Below are 17,152 nucleotides of genomic sequence, written 5' to 3' on the forward strand. Positions count from 1 at the left end.
AATTGGATGTTACAGTGTTGTGCTTCCAACACTGACAGGATGTGTGTGTGACTCTCTACTGACAAGGCTGGTGGCAGAGACCACTGGACACCATGTGTGTATACGTGTGTGTGTGTATACGTGTGTACGCGTGTGTGTGCTGAAGCTTCAGAATGTCACCCTCACACACCCTCCCTTAGACACGGCTGGAGTTTGAACATGTATTTAACACAGATGTTGTTACGGTTATTTTAGGGTTCCTCTTTTTAGATCATGTGAATAACCTTCTACTTTATCTGTCTCTCTTTGTCTCTCTCTGTCTCTCTCTCTCTGTGTTGGTCTCTGTGACAGTTTCATATAATAATCTCCTAGTTTTACTCGCTGCACTGAAATAAAAACCCATATAGAATTCCTCTGTGTTTGCAGGTTATTTGAAAGTGTTTGTATCAGAAGACCTGTGTGTGTGTGTGTGTGTTTGTTTTCACCCTGGGCCTTAGGGGAGATCATTGTCATGGTAACCGCAGTGGAGTGTCTGTAACCGGGAAGAACAAAATGCTCATATCCTCTTTTTACGTTTTTACACTGAACAGGCAGAACACACACACACACATGATGAGACAGTCCTTCTCTCATTCCGAAGAGAGTAGGACTTCCTCCCTCTGTACCTCTGTCAGTCCAGACGCAAACACGCTCACACACTGTCTCTCACACACTCTCTCTCACACACAGAAGGAGAACCACACAGAAGAACTTCAAAAAGGTACAGTCTTCCATCCCTCGCTCTTTTTCTGCAGTTTACAGAACATTTACATGTAGTCATTTAGCAGACACTCTTATCCAGAGCGACTTACAGTAAGTACAGGGACATTCCCCCAAGGCAAGTAGGGTGAAGTGCCTTGCCCAAGGACTACACAGCCGGGAATCGAACTAGCAACCTTCTGATTACTAGCCCGATTCCCTAACCTCAGCCACCTGACTCCCTAACATGCTTGACTAACCCCTCCCTCTCTCTCTCTCCAGCCATGCCTTTGCCACTCTTCTTCCTCCTCCTCCTCTCCGGGGGTCAGAGGTCAGATCCGGGGGTGAGGTCTGAGGGGGGGACGGCGTGCGGCTGTGACGCGCGTCAGGTGTGTGACTGCTCCTCCAGGAACCTGACCCTTATCCCCAAGGTCCCTCTCCACGTCGTCGCCCTCGACCTCTCCCTCAACCGCCGCGGTGACCAACGCCGACCTCGCTGCCTACGCTCGCCTCACCACCCTGCGTCTCCATGGCAACCGCCTTTGGAGCGTGGCGGGGAGGGCGTTCCGGTCGCAAGGGAGACTGGAGCGTCTGGACCTGTCGGCCAATCAGCTGGCCAGCCTGAACGCTGATTGGTTCACAGGGCTGCTGTCTCTCACTCACCTCAATCTTCTGGACAACCCCTACAGGTAGGTGTGTGTGTGTGTGAGGGAAGGAGTGTGTATGTGAGGGAAGGAGTGTGTGTGTGAGGTAAGGAGTGTGTGTGTGAGGGAAGGAGTGTGTATGTGAGGGAAGGAGTGTGTGTGTGAGAGAAGGAGTGTGTGTGTGAGAGAGAGAGTTTGAAGGAGGGAGTGTGCCCTATATTGATCTCACCCCTGCCCCGCCCAGGTCCCTGGGCCCCCGCCCCCTGTTCCAGGGCCTGCTGTCCCTACGGACCCTCCGCCTGGGGGGCCCCTCCCTGGAGGAGCTCCGGAGCCACGACCTGGCAGGGGTGGGCCGGCTGGACCTCCTGGAGCTGCACGCCAACCACCTCCGCCACTACGACCCGGGTTCCCTGTCCCGGCCCTGGCCCCTGGGCGCTGCCACCCTCAGCCTGCGGGAGCCCTTCCTGACCAACCAGACGCTGGCGGAGGCTGTCCTGGATGACGTGTCGTACCCAGAGACGCCGCAGACCCTGTGCGACCTCCAGATGGCCGGGAACGTGTCGGTGCGTCCGTTTGCCGCCGTGGCACGGCGCCGCGTGCGCTCGCTGTCGCTAAGCAACACCTCGCTGTCGGATGAAACATTGGTCGACTTCCTGGAGGTGACGGACGGGACGCCGCTCAGCTTCCTGTCGCTGCAGGATGTGAGGTTGGTGGGGACGGGGCACCTGGAGCAAGCGCGGAAGACACAGCATGAGGGGTTTGACACGTTCTACCTGAGGAACGTGGAGATCGTCAACCTGTACCATTTCAGCTCCATGCAGGAGCTGGGGTTCCTGCTGCAGTACCCCCGACAGGTGTCTGTCATCTGGGCCAAGGTGAGGGGGGGGAGGGGGATCTGAACATCCCAGATTCAGATCCATTCTTGCGCTCTGGCAGAGATGGGACATCACAATTTATTTTTCTGAAAAGTATCTGTACATTCTACTTCTCACATTTTCAAGCCAGGCTTGAAGTTCAGTTCAAGTAAATATGAATAGTTCACGTTCATAGTTCACCATTTAAATTCTGAACTCGTTCATAGTTCAGTTCATTTCATAGTTTTAAGGTGGAAAGTGAGAATGAAAGACTTAACTTGTTTTTTAACCCTTAGATGCATGAGGTCTAAATATTTCCGACGCTCCCTGCATGAAGTCGAACACACCTGTTGTCTTGGAATACGTTGCTTGTTTGGTCTACATGTGTGTGAAATGAATCATGGGTAACGTAGTGCAAAGTCGAGTTAGTTGGTTTAGGGTAGGCTACATAGCGAAAATTTTACAGGCACTGAGCAACGACATGGTGCAAGCATTCGATTTAGACATCATCTCTCCTCAGGAGAAGGAAAACATTCCGTAACGTTTTAGCTAGACCTCAGATAATATGAACATGTTCATCGTTCAATTCATTATTTGTCATTAAGTTGCGTTCAGTTCATCGTTCTCATAAAAATTAACGTGTTTAATGAACGCGTTCTTTTGAACTCGTTCATGCACAACTCTGCATTTCACGCACAACAAACATAAGCTAGTCTATGAAGCTACCATGGAGCTGTACTCTTGTACTCTGCTGTAATCTACTCTGTTTTAGGCTTCTCTGTTCTCCTCTCCCCTCTCCTCTTCTCTCCTTTCAATGTGTGTGAACAAAAAATTCTATAGCTTGGAAAAGAAAGTTTCCCAAAACATGTCTACAGATGAAAAAAAAAAAAAAAGTTTCTACAAGTTGAAAGAATATTTTCGAAAAAAAAGTTACAATTTTTTTTTTCATCATTGATGAGTACTTGATGAGGACTCAGCCATACTATACTGTACTATACCGTATTGTTTCTTAAAAAGAATACAATAAAGTTTAGATTTATTTCTTCCGAAAGGTTGAAAAGATTTTCTCACAGTTTTTTTTTAAATCATTGATGAGGACTCTACTGTACTGTATTGTGCTCTGCCTAAATCAGTTTGAGGCCTCTCTGTTCTCCCCTCTCTCTCTCTCTCTCTCTCTCTCTCTCTCTCTCTCTCTCTCTCTCTCTCTCTCTCTCTCTCTCTCTCTCTTCTCTCCTTTCACTGTGTGAAAAAAACTTGTAACTGTTCTGTGTCGTGTGTAAAACAATTACATTTTGAAATTTAATTTCAAATGTAATGTCATGTTTTCGAAAAAAAGGTTTGAAAAAAAGTTTCACAAAAGAAGTTTCCATCATTGATAAGTACCCCCCTCCCTCCTCCATCCCTTCCCTTCTCTCCCCCTCCCCTCTCTCCTCTTTCCCCACTCCTCCCCTCCCTTCCCCAGGCCTTCGTCCTCCACTGCTTCACCTCCGTCCTCCTGACCAACCTCCAGTACCTGGACCTGAGTGAGAACCTCCTGACCGACCACACCCTGGCAGAGACGCTCTGCTACGGGGCTGGCATCCTCCGGAACCTCCGGGTCCTCAACGTCAGCTCCAACGCCATCAAGTCCCTCGCCCTGGCCGGCCGCCTGGTGGCACGCCTGGAGAGGCTCACTCACCTGGACATCAGCGGGAATGCCCTGGCCTCCATGCCCAGGGCCTGCTCCTGGCCGGCCTCCCTCAGGTTCCTCAACCTCTCCTGGGCCTCTCTGCGGACGGTCACCCCCTGCCTGCCCAGCACCCTGGAGGTAGGGGTGCACTGACGCCACCGGTACACACTAAGAAGTCTGTGTTACTGAGGACTGGGTTTTAACAGCCCCCTAAAGCAGATGGAGGTTCTAGATCAGGGGTGTTCCCCCCTGGTCCTCAGGGTCCGCTGTTCTGCATGTTCTAGATGTTTCCCTGCTCCGGCACACCTGATTCTAATGAATGGGTCGTTATCAAGCTTCCACAGAGCCTCATAATATATGTTAAACATAATATTTACATAAGATCTCTTTAAAAAATATATATATATTTGTGTTTTTTTAATATTAAACTATTCCACAGAAATGGCTTCAACATATCATATTTAACCTCTGACATCTGTGTGTGGAGGTGTTGGACCTGAGCCACAACGACCTGACCAGCCTGGGTGTGGTGCTTCCCAGGCTGAGAGAGCTGCTCCTCTCTGGGAACAAGATGCTGGCTCTGCCCTCCCCCTGGAAGACCCCCAACCTGGAGCTGCTGGTCGTCACCACCAACGCCCTCAGCGACTTCTCCCCCGACGACCTACGACCTTTCGGGCGTCTGCGAGAGCTGCAGGCCGGCGGAAACAACTTCCTGTGCTCCTGCTCCTTCGTGGCGTTCATGGCGACGGCGTTGTCCAGGGCGACGGTGGAGGGGACGGGAGCGGGAGGTGTGGGGGTGCGTCTCACGGACGATCCGGACAGCTACGTCTGTGATTCTCCGCTGTGGGTGCGGGGCGAGAGGGTGGGCGGGGTGAGGTTCTCGGTGGTGGACTGTCACCGCCTGGCGTTCGTGGCGTCTCTGTGTGGCGTCTCCCTCCTCGCCGCTGGCCTCCTCGCTGCCCTCCTCCACCGGCTGCACGTCCTCTGGTACCTCCGGATGATGTGGGCGTGGCTATCTGCCAACCGCAGCGCCAGGCGCCGTCGCCAAGACCGCAGCCGTCTCCTCGGCAACGACGACCCCGTCAGCGACTCCTCGAGGTTCAGCTACGACGCCTTCGTCTCCTACAGCGAGCAGGACGCCGACTGGGTGGAGCACTTCCTGGTTCCGGAGCTTGAAGAGGACTCCAGCTCCCAGGATGCACCTCTGTCCCTCTGCCTCCACAAGAGGGACTTCCTGCCGGGCAAGTGGATCGTTGACAACATCCTCATCGCCATGGAGAACAGCCGGCACACCATCTTTGTCCTGTCGGGGCACTTTGTGCGGTCGGACTGGTGCCGCTACGAGCTGGAGTTCTCACACCTGCGGATGTTCCAGGGCGACCAGGACGAGGCGGCCATCTTGGTTCTGCTGGAGCCGCTGGGGGAGAAGGACGTCCTCCGCAGGTTCTGCCGGCTCAGGAGGATGATGAGCTCCAGAACCTTCCTGCAGTGGCCCCGGGACGAGCAGGGGAGGGAGGAGTTCTGGAGCAGCCTGAGGGCTGCTGTGAGGGGGGATGACTGAACACACGTACACACACACACACACGTGTACACACACACACACGTGTACACACACGAGCATGCAAGCATATTGACAGTTATTTTCTTTCTAATGTTTCTTTTTTATTCAACACGTTGAGCAGCATCATTTGCCGTAGCCATGACAACAACACATCTGTAAACAGCTTAAAATCACCTGGGGGCTATTGCACAAAAGTAGAATAAAGAAATCCAGGATAACTGAAAAAGCGCAGCTTGACTTAGTGTTATCCGCTCATCGCGGCTTATTCGGTTGCACGTTTGCCAAACCAGGATGAGAAGGTGCCGCTATGTCAATCCAGATGTACATAGTTGGGATAAGTGCACCTTCACGGCTTTCTTAAATAGACCATGGTATCGATCACAGATTTACTGATGCAGAAATGGAAAAGACGCGTGTGGCATATTTTTCACCCGCTGAGCAGCAACTAATTATGGAAATTGAAGCATAGTGAAGCATATAATATGCAAAAAAGGAAATACGGCTGCTGTTATTAAACAGAGAGAAAAGCCTGGCAGACAATCGCGGACCGACTGAATGCGTAAGGATTGAAAAATATCTACTTGGAAAGTTGTACACTCTGTTTTAATTGCTTTTAATATGCTTGTTTTATGTGTTGGTTGTATTGCTGTATCTGTGTTTATGTGCTAAATGTGCTGGTTTTACTGTAAAGTGTCTTTGAGTAGCCTACCATGTAAAGCACTATGTAAATAAAATGTATTATTATTTAGCCTACTTTGCCTTAAAAGTGAGCAGAGGGAATTAATTTTCCTCCGGAAATGTACCCTAAAAACTAGGCCTAATTTCAAACCCTTATTCACAATGCAAGAACATGTTTTACAACCATATGCACAAATCTCTAATTCGAAATATCTTTCTACAATTAATGTTCATACAGAACAAACATGACTGGACAAAAAAGATCCTGGCAACAAGTCAAGATAAAATATAAAAACATTTTGCAGGTTGGTAAGTGCCTTAACAGTTTGCAAATGTAGAAATTACTTACAAGATGCCGGCTCACATATTTGATCAAGGGGGGGGGGGGGGGGCTTCACCCCAGCTGATGAATTGGCCCTTGTTTTAAACCAAGGAAGGCCTGTGATGGAAGGGATTCAGGGTGGGACAGCTACTGACTACCTGCAAAAACTGCCCTCTTCATACAAGGTACTTGTTTAGTTTTAGCGTCTCACAAATCACCCACAAAAGAATCAGTGAAAATAAACGTTCAGAACTGTTATTAAAAAACCTTGTCCCAAAATAGTTTATTAAGCCTGGAATTTTCAAAGACTGTGGAGCTAGCGTGGCTGATCACGTTTTAATTACAGTCGGACATGGCATGCACAGCAATGGCGTCTATAAAAGTATCATGTCACAAATTTTTCCAATTTGTACATGACATCTGTTTTTGGATACGTTTATTCGGTTTAACCTTTACTGTAGATGCGTGAGTTCAAAATATTTCCGACGCTTCCACCAGTTATTTTTACAAAACGGCAGCTAGGTAGCTTTAATTAGCTTCCGTTACCTAGCAACCTAGCATAATACTCGTAGCAATGCTACTACCTGCTAGTGTTACTTGTTAGCCTACTAATTGTAAATTTTGAAGCCATACTATAGCGTTTGTCATATAGTTTTTGTCTATCGGAAAATAGTCGGTTGGAATGTTCAGAATCACACGTGCGAAGCTACGATGTGGGGCCGTGCTTTCGAACGATCACATATGTGCAATGCTACTCCTTTAATATCAATATGCTAAAATGATGTACATAAACTACATTAGACTTTCATTTCTGTACAGATTATCCTACCACCGTCACACGGCCTAGCACTGTGTCCCTGGGAAATGATGGTAAAGTAATGAATGACCGTTTAAAACAGTGACAATAATTGTATGAGCCATGGCAACCCTAAAGGGAGTTAGATTAACTAACTAAAGTTCGGGAGGAAGATAGCGCACCAAGACTCCTCCTATACTCCAATCAAGCAAATCGCAAAAGCACGGAAGAATGCGCACCAACTCCAATCAACTTCACACGCATCAGCCTAGCGAAAACACGGAAGAATGCGACCAAACTCCCGGTATCAATTACGAGGCTTGTATAAAGTGTCTTCCGTTGCTCTGATCCTTGTGCTAGCATGTTTTTGTCTTTCGACTTTTCGTGCACCCCGCTGCTGTTCTGCCTGCCGACTGCCGACTCTGCCACCTGCTTCGTTGCCGCCGCCTCTGCTGCTCCCGCTCTGCTGCGGTCCGGCTCGCCCGTTCTCCCGGCTCCGGCTGTTCGCCTCCCGCCCTCATGGACGTCCTGGACCTCCACCCGTCCGACGAGGAGTTTCCCTCCCGGCTGGAGCGCCGGTCCCGCCCTCGGCGTTCTGGCCGCGTCCCCGAGGCCTCCGGCCGCTCTTCGTGCGGCGCTGCTCCGACCTCCTCGGCTTCCCCGGTTCCCGCGGCTTCTCCTGCTGGTCCCGTGCGTCGGCCCGACCGCCTCCCGCGGTCTCCGCCCCCCCGGCCTTCCTGCCGGGATCACTCCAGGCGTCCCTCCCGGTCTCGGTGGCTGCCTGCACCGGCCCCGGTTTCTCCTCCTCGCCCTCTCCTTAGCCTTCCCGGCCTCGCCTCTCGCGACCACGGGGGGCCCCGCTTCTCCTCCTCCGCCGGCTCTTCGCGCCGCTCCTCGTCCCTCGCCTCCCGGCGCTGCCCTCCGATTGGACCGTCGCCGGCCTGCAGCGCCTCCTCCGGGCTCGGGGGCTGCTTTTCAGCCGGTCCGATCCAAAGGCCAGGCTGTTCGCCCTCTGTTTCAGGGAGTCCGTGGGCCGGTGCGCCTCCCCGCTCCGCCCCTCTCTTGCTGCCGGGCGTGGGGTCGTGGCCGGCGCCTTCCTGCCCCCTGCCTTGCCCGCGTCCCTCTTTCCCCTGCCCCCCCTCCCCGCCTCCTCTGTCCCTGCTCCGGCTCCCGCCCTCGCCAACCTTCCTGGGCTGTTTGCGGCGTTCCTCGCCTCTATGGCGCCCCCCTGCCCCGTGCCTGCCCCTGCGTGCCCTCTGCAGATGGCTCCGCTCCGGCCACCCCCCCCGCCCTGGCTGCTGCCCTTCCTGCCGGTCCCCTGCCCGCCCCTCCCTTCACGCTGGCCACGGCGCCTCCCCCAGTCCGCCCCGCGGCCCCCTCTGCCTCCCGGCCTTCCCCCGTGTCTTCTGCCCTCCGGGCCGCCATCCTGCTGGGTAACTATGTGGACCTGGCTGACCTTCTCCTCCCCTCCAAGGTTTCCACCCCCCGTACCATTGACGGGACCTGCGGCGCCGTCTTGCTCCGTCACCCCGACCCCGCCCGGCGCCGGGAGCTCACACCTGCGGAGTTCGCCTACGCCTTCTCCCTGTACCGGAACGTTGTCTGCTCCTCCTTTCCCGGGCGCCGTGCGGAGCTGGACGACGACCTCACCTTGGTCCTGCAGCTCGCCCTGCGGTTCGGGGGCTCCGGCTTCTTCACCTACCACGTCCGGTTTGCCTCCGAGGCCGCAGGGCGGCTGCAGCAGTTTAATGAGTCCACCTACTGGGGCGTGCTGGACAGCCAAGCCTATTGCCGGGTCTTCGCCGCCCGGTCCGCCCTGCCCTGTTCCCTGTGCAGCGCCCCCTCTCATCCGTCGGATCAACAAAGGCCGATCAGACTCCATCACCGCCATGCCCTTCATCCGTCGCCTCACCTGGCTTTCAGTCACACATCAGTTCATAATCAAAGCCGCTCACATCCCCGGTCACCACAACACCATTGCCGACTCTCTCTCTCGTCTCTCCCTGCAGAAATTCAGGCGCTTGGCCCCAGAGGCGGACCCCCTTCCCACTCCGGTCCCTCCGTATTCCTATACGATCTTCCCGTAACGGCACCCCTCCACGACCTCCACCTCCATACCCAGGACGTCATCCTCCAAGGTCTGTCCCCCCGTACACTCTCCACCTACTGGACAGCCTGGAAAAGCTTCAGGTCCTTCCACACCATTCACCACCTCACATTCCCCTCATTCAACCTCCTTTCCATCACCAGCTTCATCTCATACGCTCACGCGCACCTCTCTATCCGCACTTCCACCATCCACACATACCTCAGCGGCATCAACTTCTTCTGCAAGTTGCTCTCCGGTTCCCCCTGCACAGCCATCTCCAACAGCCAGACCTCCGCTCTCCCTCTGCACGACTCCCCCTCACTGCCGACCTACTAGCCGCCTGCATCACCACACTGCGGTCTGGCTACTCCTCCCCTTCCACTGACTCCACCCTGGAGGCTATGTTCCTACTGGCTTTCTTCGGCTTTCTGAGGTGCTCCGAATTCACGTCCACCTCCTCCACTTTCGACCCTTCTGCTCACCCATGCGTCTCTGACATCACCCTACACACTCATTTTCTCTCTGAAACGCAGCAAGACCAATCAGAGTGGGTCCGCAGTTCCCATCTTCCTATTCCGCCTCAATTCTCCTCTCAGCCCCTTCGAGTCTCTACAGAAACTCATTCACTCCAAATCCGGCAGCCACGCCCTCCCATCCAGCCCACTATTCATCACGGAATTAGGACTCGTCGCCTCCCGGTTCTGGTTCCACCATCATCTCCGCCTCATCCTCACCAAATCAGGCATAGACCCCACACACTATTCCGCACATTCCTTCAGAATCGGCGCCGCTTCCTCTGCTTCCAGCCAGGGCGTCGCTGACCACACTATCCAGCTTCTGGGTCGCTGGTCCTCTCAGGCATACCGCCTATACGTCAGGACCAACCTCCCCGATCTCCACCACACTCAAGCTCTCATCAGCCTCGCAGCAGCCCGTAGGTGAGTGTTCCTTTGGGGATCCGGTTGAGCCGCTGCTCGGCCGTGACCCATAAGGACTCTCCGCCACACCCCGAGTCCATACCCGGAACCCAGGCCCGCCTCTGCTACCGGCCTCCATCAGCACCAGGCTAGGCCCTGCTACCAGCCTCCACCCACCGCCTCAGGCTCGGCTCTGCTACCAGCCTACACCAACCACTCAAGGCTCGGCTCTGCTACCAGCCTCAGGCTCGGCTCTGCTACCAGCCTGCGACACCCTGCATTAGGCTTGGCTCTGCTACCAGCCTCAGGCTTGGCTCTGCTACCAGCCTGTACCACAATGCATTAGGCTTGGCTTTGCTACCAGCCCAGCTTCAATAAAAGCTATCTATTCAATCGATGGTGTGATTACTGAACTCGTGAAAGGCTATGTTTTGAAACAAAAGCATGACTTAAAACTTTTGCATCACCAGATTCCATACCCTAGATGTCAACTCTGGTCTGGTGGAGGTGAACCCATTGGGGGCCCAGGAAAACAGAACTGACTCACCTTCTCAAGAGTATGACTTTAACATCGTTCATCCAGTGAAATGTTTTTTTTTTATTGAGTACAAATCTGAGGATGGGCAGTATTTTGTGAGCCAATCTTCATAATAGTTGGTAAATGCAAAAAGAGCCCAGCCTGTGTGTGTTGGGCGTCTGGTTTTGGAGAGAGGTCCTCTCTTACTGGATGGTAAATGTAAGAACCTTAAGGTTCCTTTTATAAACAGTATTTCGCAAACCTGGACTTTGTGTTCACAAAAAATGTTCACCCTTATTGGAACATTTCATATGAATCATCTTAGACCAACAGATCAATGATCAGTAAATATGCAGGATGAAAAAGATAAATGAAGATAATGGAATAAATGGAATACAAACACAGCCTGATATGTCTCTGTGGTTTTATTTGCCCGTGTCATGTGTCTTTTTTTACCATGTCTAATCATATAGCCTATAATTTTGAAGAAACCCAAATTACTATAAAGAGGAGTTGTATTTCAATTCAGTTTTTATCAAAGTGTTTTGTGTTTCTCCAGTAAAAAAGAAACCTGAGAAACAAACACCTCTCACCAAATGATCAACATTACGCAAAGTGGCCCATTATGACAGACAAAAGATTTCATTTATATGTGAAAGCTGCAGATCTCCTACTGGCCAATCATACTTGAATATGGGCGGAGACTAGACAGAGGAGACACCTTAAGGCTCCAGAGAGACTACAGAGAGAGACTCAACCAGAGAGACTACAGAGAGAGACTCAACCAGAGAGAGACTCAACCAGAAACAGCAGTAACCAGACAGAGAATCAACCAGAGAGAAACAAGCTTCCAGAGACTAGATACAGGATCCAGAGAAACCAGACAGAGAACAAAGAGAGAGCTGAGTTATGGAGACACATCACTGTGACACATGTGGGAAGAGCCTTTCCTCATCCAGTAACCTCAAGAAGCACATGAGGATCCACACTAGAGAGAAGCCCTACAGCTGTGACCTCTGTGGTAAAACCTTTAGACATGCTGGGGATTTAACAGTTCACAGCAGGATCCACACTGGAGAGAAGCCCTACAGCTGTGACCTCTGTGGTAAAACCTTTAGTCAGGCTGGGAATTTCAGAGCTCATAGCAGGATCCACACTGGAGAGAAGCCCTACAGCTGTGACCTCTGTGGTAAAACCTTTAGACAGGCTGGAGATTTAAAAGTTCACAGCAGGATCCACACTGGAGAGAAGCCCTACAGCTGTGAACTTTGTGGTAAAACCTTTAGACAGGCTGGGGATTTAACAACTCACTGCAGAATCCACACTGGAGAGAAGCCCTACAGCTGTGACCTCTGTGGTAAAACCTTTAGTCAGGCTGGGCATTCCAGAGCTCATAGCAGGATCCACACTGGAGAGAAGCCCTACAGCTGTGACCTCTGTGGTAAAACCTTTAGACAAACTGGGGAATTGACCATTCACCGGAGAATCCACACTGGAGAGAAGCCCTATAGCTGTGACCTCTGTGGTAAAACCTTTAGAAAGGCTGGGGATTTAACAACTCACTGCAGAATCCATACTGGAGAGAAGCCCTACAGCTGTGACCTTTGTGGTAAAACCTTTAATCAGGCTGGGCATTTCAGAGCTCATAGCAGGATCCACACTGGAGAGAAGCCCTACAGCTGTGACCTCTGTGGTAAAACCTTTAGACAAACTGGGGAATTGACCACTCACCGCAGAATACACACTGGAGAGAAGCCCTACAGCTGTGACCTCTGTGGTAAAACCTTTAGACATGCAAGCAATTTCACAACTCACCGCAAATTCCACACAGGAGAGAAGCCCTAACACTGTGACCTCTGTGATAAAACCTTTAAACAGACTGGGGAATTAACAGTTCATCGGAGAATCCACACTGGAGAGAAGCCCTACAGCTGTGACCTCTGTGGTAAAACCTTTATCCAGGCTCGTGGTTTCACAGCTCACTGCAGGATCCACACTGGAGAGAAGCCCTACAGCTGTGACCTCTGTGGTAAAACCTTTAGACAGGCCGGCCATTTCAGAGCTCACTGCAGGACCCACACAAGAGAAGATCTAAGCAACACACACTGACTGTTTATGTCAAACAAATGACATATTGAAGTTTCTTGCATATCTATGATAGAAAAACCAAGGGGGTGAAGTTGTCCCAGCAGTCACCACCTGAGAGAACTTCTGTATGACCCACAGCTGGAAGAACTACTGGCCTGTACCTACTGGGACAGCACATGCAGTAACACCAGATCTACAGTCCAACATGACAGGACACAAGGAAGATTCTCTACCCCTGTAACAATGGAGGGGCAGCTGTGTCAGACTGGGTAGAATCTTGGTAAACACTGGCTGACACCTTTCAGTTTTGAAGCATACATTTGTAATTTCTTAAGAAACCCATCAAGGTGCTCAATATTAATTTCTGGTTGACCTCTGTTTATCTCTGCAGCCCTTCAGAGTGTCTGTGTGTTTCACCCATTTGTTGAGTACGATTGGTTGTTTTTGTTTTAACTACAAGACCTGTTGAGGGTCATGCAGGTTGTTATTGAAACTGTATCTGTAATTTAAGGAAAACAATACTTCGTAGTTCTGATGAACACCGATAATAGTGTCAATACTGAAGGATTGTTAAGGAGCCTTAAGCTTTGGAAAGACTGAGGGCATTACATTATATTTCATTCACTGTACGTCACACTAAATACAATAGATAGTGCACAACAAAAGTACAGCAGAAAATCAAGAACCAGAACAAGCAAGACAGGCAAGAAGTATACCTTATTTTTTTATTGTTGTTTACTATATTAGTGTTTATAGTTTCATGATCATGTTTTTTTTTATTATCTAATTAAAGTCTTCATTTTGACACCATACATTCAGAGTCAAGTTCCTCTATGGATACAATGTTTTAATATCATTTTTTGTTAAGTTTAACCTTTTTATTTACATATCAGACTTTTGAAAAGTATACAACAATAATGATTCCGGGTTGATCATTTCTAGTTAGCAAAAAAATAAATAATAGAAATCTCAATGAATACAAATTTTACATCATGCATTTAGAGCAAGACATTTGCAATTTTAATTACCCCTATTGGTACTTTATCATTTGACTTGATACAAACCACGCACTGCATACAAATTAGAGTGTTCTTTACATTCTCTGCGTAATTAACTCCAAAGATGAAATAGATCCCCAGTAGGGCACCAACTCCCATTGAGATGTCCTCTACCTTTCCAATGTCCTTTCCATCCATGTGAAGACAAATTTCACATTCAGCACTTAAGGGGTTCCCACTCACGAGCAGCATTGGGGTAGGAGCCTTTGCTATCTAAAGCCCACAACAAATACAGTATCTTACATGAATACATTACATTTACACTGGTTTTCAAGCAGTCTCCTTTTTATTGGACTGAATTACAGAATTAGTCAGTGCATCTGATTGGAAGGTTAGCTGAACATCAATTATATTACACTATAGTACGTATTGTGTAGGCTAATAATATAGCGCATAATTTTGAAGAAAACCAAATTACTATAAAGAGGAGTTGTATGCCAAATAAGTTTGTCAAAGTGTTTTGTGTTTCTCCAGTAAAAAAATAAACCTGACAAACATACACTTCTCACCAAATGATTACATATGCAAAATGGACCATTATGACAGACAATAGATGTCATTTATATGTGAAAGCTGCAGATCTCCTACTGGCCAATCATACTTGATCATGGGTGGAGACTTGACACAGAAGACTCCTTAAGGCTCCAGAGAGACTACAGACACTCAACCAGAGAGACTACAGAGACTCAACCAGAGAGACTACAGAGACTCAACCAGAGAGACTCAACCAGAGTCTCTGGTTGAGTCTCACCACAGCTCACCACAGAATCCACACAGGAGAGAAGCCCTACAGCTGTGACCTCTGTGGTAAAACCTCAAAATCTCAGACGTCACCGCATGTCCCACACTAAAGAGAAGCCCTAAGCAGCCCACACTGACTATTTATGTCAAACAAATGACCTATTGAAGACTTTCTTGCACATCTATGATATAAAAACCTAGGGGGTGAAGTTCTCCCAGCAGTCACCCCATGAGAGAACTTCTTTATGACCCACAGATGGAAGAACTACTGGCCTGCACCTACTGGGACAGCACATGCAGAAGATCAATAACCAGAACAAGCAAGACAGTCAAGAATTATACCTTATTTTGTATTGTTGTTTACCTTATTATAGTGTTCATAGTTTGATGATCGTGTTTTATTGATTATCTAATTAAAGTCTTCATTTTGACACCATACTTTCAGAGTCAAGTTCCTCTGTGGATACAATGTTGTACAATTTAATATAATTTTTTGTTAAGTTTGGCAACTGAAGTGTTGAGATACACAACTCATTAATGATTTTCACAGCTGTAGATTGGCACGCAAGAATGGCATCCTCCTGCCACGCCCAGGCAGATGCTGGCACTCTGATTGATCCACAAGGCAACATACACACACACACACTAGTCGTCCTACTAAATAAGTCTTAATCTTTGATACAAAATAAAACCATGTGGGAAACCCACCCTGAAATGGAATATCTAAAGAATACTAAGTGGCGGCATCACTTACCCACTCGTCATCGTCCACACCCTGGAAGGACTCCTGTGGAAGAGGGTCGTCCATGTTCCCCAGCTTCGCCACCATGGCACTCAGCAACTGGAACACACACACACAAAGCAGTAAAAAATCAAAAGGTCACCAAAATGCTTAAACCAATCATAAAGAACACACAGACTCAGGGTAGATCAACGTACCTCATCTTTCTTCTGCTCATCAGTCTTCTCCAGAGAGGGCAGGCACTTCCTCACTGGGGCCTCCTTGGGAGCCTCGCTCACTGACACACAGACACACAAAACAGCGTCATAAATCATGGGAAGGTTCACTAGCGGGGCAGCAAGGGTGGCTGTAAAACAGTATACATTATAGATACTGTTTATGAAGTATGTTGGTGATATCTTCCTTAAATTAGTGTTGTGTCTTCTCTGTGTGTGCCTAGCCTATCACCAAGAGCCATAGGGGCTCATGCTGAGGAGCAGGGTGGGGGGCTTGGCTAAACATGACAATAATTGCAGTATTAGTAGTGCTGTTTTGTTTCAATGGGTCTAATATTTAAGTTGAGTGCTCAAAAGCTTCATGAATTTATTTTCTACTTTGTAATTCTCCGTTTTGAAATAGAACTTGAGACACACGCAATAGACAGAGTATATTATTATCATTGGTTTTAAAACTTTGCAATTCCAATCCAAAGTCATTTTATAGTTAATTTGCATGCATATTGTGTAGGCTAATCATATAGCCTATCATTTTGAAGAAAACCAAATTAGTATAAAGAGTAGTTGTATGCCAAAGAAGTTTTGTCACAGTGTTTTGTGTTTCTCCAGTAAAAATAAACCTGAGAAACATACATACTTTACCCTTTTAAAGTTGGTAACGGGGTCCGGCAGGGCGGTATATTATCCCCAGCCCTGTTTAATATCTATATGGACGACCTTTCCAGGCAGCTGGGGGGATGCAGAACAGGTTGTATGATAGGTTATTCCCTGGTCAACCACTTTATGTATGCTGATGACCTAGCTTTACTATCCCCTAGTAGCAGCGGGTTTCAACAGCTGCTTAACATCTGCTCTAATTATGGGGTTGATTTTGATGTTCAATATAATGCCAAGAAGAGCGTGGTAATGGTCTGTAGAACTAAGGATGACATGGATATTAAGTTCCCTGCCTTTAGACTTTCTGGGCAAACTCTGGGGGGGTCCAATAGTACCAAATACTTAGGGCACATTATTACAGACACATTGGAGGATGATGCCGACATGTTCAGACAGAGGAGATTGCTCTAATGTCCAAGCTAACATGCTGGTTAGAAAATTCCACCACTGTACACTTGACGTTAAAATTAATTTGTTTAGAGCGTACTGCACCCCTCTCTATACAGCTCCACTCTGGGTGAATTACAAGAAAGAGAGCTTGCGTAAATTGAAAGTAGCCTATAATGACTGTCTTAGGATACTCCTGAAGGAACCCAGGAGTACTAGAGCCAGTGAGCTGTTCTGCAATGTGGGTCTAACCACCTTCGTGGCCTTGTTGAGGAATCTTACTTTTAAGTTTATGAGTCGGCTTGACCACTCTGCAAATTTTATAAGTGATCTGATGACAGACCCTGGCCGTAGCCCTGTCAAGTACACCTCTAAGATCTGGGAACCAGGCGCGCCCCCAGACATTTTTCATTGGGGTGGCCAGATGGGACAAGGGAAAATCTTGGGGTGGCACACCAAAATCAAAACACATTTCAGGAATTATATTTTGCTCTTGTACT

At 49.0% G+C, this 17,152-nt stretch overlaps 2 pseudogenes; both read left to right on the forward strand.

The window, feature by feature from the left end:
- The first annotated feature begins 1,001 nt into the window (after positions 1 to 1,001).
- On the forward strand, positions 1,002 to 6,188 carry LOC136940956 (toll-like receptor 2; annotated as a pseudogene).
- Positions 6,189 to 11,673: 5,485 nt separating this feature from the next.
- The window catches only part of LOC136940949 (zinc finger protein 721-like), a 77,356-nt pseudogene continuing 71,877 nt past the window's right edge, over positions 11,674 to 17,152 (forward strand).

Source organism: Osmerus mordax, chromosome 3 (genome assembly GCF_038355195.1).
Source record: "Osmerus mordax isolate fOsmMor3 chromosome 3, fOsmMor3.pri, whole genome shotgun sequence".
NCBI classification, from domain to species: domain Eukaryota; kingdom Metazoa; phylum Chordata; class Actinopteri; order Osmeriformes; family Osmeridae; genus Osmerus; species Osmerus mordax.